The sequence below is a fragment of the Brachyistius frenatus genome, unplaced genomic scaffold (genome assembly GCF_029030835.1).
Source record: "Brachyistius frenatus isolate BFR_SWC_R1_liver_20210118 unplaced genomic scaffold, ASM2903083v1 Contig_551, whole genome shotgun sequence".
NCBI classification, from domain to species: Eukaryota; Metazoa; Chordata; class Actinopteri; family Embiotocidae; genus Brachyistius; species Brachyistius frenatus.
The window spans coordinates 67,501-72,295 of NW_027211150.1; positions in this window are offsets into that span (position 1 = coordinate 67,501).

A 4,795-nucleotide genomic window follows, 5' to 3' on the forward strand; every position below is an offset into this window, starting at 1 on the left:
GTTGATAATAAGTGAAATGAAGTTCGTCTTCTTCCGTTCAGCAGATATTTGCATGAGAAGTTTTTAAAAATTAAATAGAATAAAGTCCATAACTGTAGAGTGCAGTCATTTTGCATTTAATAGTTTTAATATACGTTGGTATTAAATCTTTTTAAAAGTAATCTTACTTTGTTTGTTATTTACACAAATTTCAAGGCAACAAACTTCAGCAAAAATTCACACTATTTAACTTTTTGAACAAATGTTTGTCTAAAAGAAGTCTCTTTTTATGTATTCATTTTTTAAACAAGTTATTATCTACACTGCAGGTTTTCTTGTAAAATCTCTCGATGGGACTTTTGTATGGTGAAGACATCCTCACTGTACTGCAGTCACCCCCCCCCCCTCTCTGTGTCGATGGCTGCAGTTGAGGTGGGGTGGGGGGAGTAGCGCCGGTATCGATGTGAGTGACTGCGAGAGGGCCGGGCAGTGGGGCGCGTGGCCGGGACTGGGCGGACCGGATCCGCGCGTGTCTATAAAGCGGATGAGCGTGCTCACCTGTCCGAGCGGCAGCAGCGTCCTCTGCTCACCTGACACTTTAATTTACGGAGGAAACAGAAACTGGAGCTGAACGGGAAATCATCAACACTTCACACGAGCTTCAGACCGAAAACTCTTCATCCACGACACACCAGTGAGTTTATTCATTTCTGCTGTTTTCAAACGATCAAGGTTTTTAAATTCCAAAAAATAAATCTGGTAAATTTTACTTTGTGGTTGTTATGTTAAATTCTTGTAAGGTTTTTGAAACTTTAACTGTTGTGTAAAATCAAAATGCTGCAGGATTTGTATTTATTTATTTTGCTGTAGATTTCATTTTATTTAAATCGGTCAGAGTAACTTTAAAATTTCAGAAAATGTGACTTTTATTTAAATGAAGTGAACATTTAAAACTATTTTAACTGAATTTGTAATATTTCCTGAGTTGTTTTTTTGTTTGTTATTGTTTGTTTCTTCAGTAATATGACCAGCCAGTTGATGCTGACGCTGAGTCTCGGGCTCGCGCTCTGTGCGTGTTCCCGCGGCGGGGAGGCGCGCGTCCGGCTGAACTCCATCAGGACCGTGATCATCGGCGAGTACGTGCTGCCGATGAACCGGAGCACGTGGGAACCGAGCGTGGACTTGGCAGTGAGTGAGCATCTTAAATCTGAGAGGATCCATAGATGTGATCAGTTTACTTGTTAAGATGTTTCAAACTTTATCAACAGGATTATTACGATGTTTTAAACTTTATCAACAGGATTATTACGATGTTTTAAACTTTATCAACAGGATTATTACGATGTTTTAAACTTTATCAACAGGATTATTACGATGTTTTAAACTTTATCAACAGGATTATTACGATGTTTCAAACTTTATCAACAGGATTATTACGATGTTTTAAACTTTATCAACAGGATTATTACGATGTTTTAAACTTTATCAACAGGATTATTACGATGTTTCAAACTTTATCAACAGGATTATTACGATGTTTTAAACTTTATCAACAGGATTATTACGATGTTTCAAACTTTATCAACAGGATTATTACGATGTTTTAAACTTTATCAACAGGATTATTACGATGTTTCAAACTTTATCAACAGTATTATTACGATGCTTCAAACTTTATCAACAGGATTATTACGATGTTTTAAACTTTATCAACAGGATTATTACGATGTTTCAAACTTTATCAACAGGATTATTACGATGTTTTAAAACTTTATCAACAGGATTATTACGATGTTTCAAACTTTATCAACAGGATTATTACGATGTTTTAAACTTTATCAACAGGATTATTACGATGTTTTAAACTTTATCAACAGGATTATTACGATGTTTCAAACTTTATCAACAGGATTATTACGATGTTTTAAACTTTATCAACAGGATTATTACGATGTTTTAAAACTTTATCAACAGGATTATTACGATGTTTCAAACTTTATCAACAGGATTATTACGATGTTTTAAACTTTATCAACAGGATTATTACGATGTTTCAAACTTTATCAACAGGATTATTATGATGTTTTAAACTTTATCAACAGGATTATTACGATGTTTCAAACTTTATCAACAGGATTATTACGATGTTTTAAACTTTATCAACAGGATTATTACGATGTTTCAAACTTTATCAACAGGATTATTACGATGTTTTAAACTTTATCAACAGGATTATTACGATGTTTTAAACTTTATCAACAGGATTATTACGATGTTTCAAACTTTATCAACAGGATTATTACGATGTTTTAAACTTTATCAACAGGATTATTACGATGTTTTAAACTTTATCAACAGGATTATTACGATGTTTTAAACTTTATCAACAGGATTATTACGATGTTTTAAACTTTATCAACAGGATTATTACGATGTTTCAAACTTTATCAACAGGATTATTACGATGTTTCAAACTTTATCAACAGGATTATTACGATGTTTCAAACTTTATCAACAGGATTATTACGATGTTTTAAACTTTATCAACAGGATTATTACGATGTTTCAAACTTTATCAACAGGATTATTACGATGTTTTAAACTTTATCAACAGGATTATTACGATGTTTTAAAACTTTATCAACAGGATTATTACGATGTTTCAAACTTTATCAACAGGATTATTACGATGTTTTAAACTTTATCAACAGGATTATTACGATGTTTCAAACTTTATCAACAGGATTATTACGATGTTTTAAACTTTATCAACAGGATTATTACGATGTTTCAAACTTTATCAACAGGATTATTACGATGTTTTAAACTTTATCAACAGGATTATTACGATGATGATTTTACGATGTTTTAAACTTTATCAACAGGATTATTACGATGTTTTAAACTTTATCAACAGGATTATTACGATGTTTTAAACTTTATCAACAGGATTATTACGATGTTTCAAACTTTATCAACAGGATTATTACGATGTTTTAAACTTTATCAACAGGATTATTACGATGTTTTAAACTTTATCAACAGGATTATTACGATGTTTCAAACTTTATCAACAGGATTATTACGATGTTTCAAACTTTATCAACAGGATTATTACGATGTTTTAAACTTTATCAACAGGATTATTACGATGTTTTAAACTTTATCAACAGGATTATTACGATGTTTTAAACTTTATCAACAGGATTATTACGATGTTTTAAACTTTATCAACAGGATTATTACGATGTTTCAAACTTTATCAACAGGATTATTACGATGTTTTAAACTTTATCAACAGGATTATTACGATGTTTTAAACTTTATCAACAGGATTATTACGATGTTTTAAAACTTTATCAACAGGATTATTACGATGTTTTAAACTTTATCAACAGGATTATTACGATGTTTTCAAACTTTATCAACAGGATTAGGATGTTTTAAACTTTATCAACAGGATTATTACGATGTTTCAAACTTTATCAACAGGATTATTACGATGTTTTAAACTTTATCAACAGGATTATTACGATGTTTCAAACTTTATCAACAGGATTATTACGATGTTTTAAACTTTATCAACAGGATTATTACGATGTTTTAAACTTTATCAACAGGATTATTACGATGTTTTAAACTTTATCAACAGGATTATTACGATGTTTCAAACTTTATCAACAGGTTTTAAAACTTTATCAACAGGATTATTACGATGTTTCAAACTTTATCAACAGGATTATTACGATGTTTTAAAACTTTATCAACAGGATTATTACGATGTTTTCTTTAAACTTTATCAACAGGATTATTACGATGTTTCAAACTTTATCAACAGGATTATTACGATGTTTCAAACTTTATCAACAGGATTATTACGATGTTTTAAAACTTTACCAACAGGATTATTACGATGTTTTAAACTTTATCAACAGGATTATTACGATGTTTCAAACTTTATCAACAGGATTATTACGATGTTTTAAAACTTTATCAACAGGATTATTACGATGTTTCAAACTTTATCAACAGGATTATTACGTTTTAAACTTTATGATTTTACGATGTTTCAAACTTTATCAACAGGATTATTACGATGTTTTAAACTTTATCAACAGGATTATTACGATGTTTCAAACTTTATCAACAGGATTATTACGATGTTTCAAACTTTATCAACAGGATTATTACGATGTTTTAAACTTTATCAACAGGATTATTACGATGTTTTAAAACTTTATCAACAGGATTATTACGATGTTTTAAAACTTTATCAACAGGATTATTACGATGTTTCAAACTTTATCAACAGGATTATTACGATGTTTCAAACTTTATCAACAGGATTATTACGATGTTTCAAACTTTATCAACAGGATTATTACGATGTTTCAAACTTTATCAACAGGATTATTATGATGTTTTAAACTTTATCAACAGGATTATTACGATGTTTTAAACTTTATCAACAGGATTATTACGATGTTTTCAAACTTTATCAACAGGATTATTACGATGTTTTAAACTTTATCAACAGGATTATGTTTCAAACTTTATCAACAGGATTATTACGATGTTTTAAACTTTATCAACAGGATTATTACGATGTTTTAAACTTTATCAACAGGATTATTACGATGTTTTAAACTTTATCAACAGGATTATTACGATGTTTCAAACTTTATCAACAGGATTATTACGATGTTTTAAACTTTATCAACAGGATTATTACGATGTTTCAAACTTTATCAACAGGATTATTACGATGTTTTAAACTTTATCAACAGGATTATTACGATGTTTCAAACTTTATCAA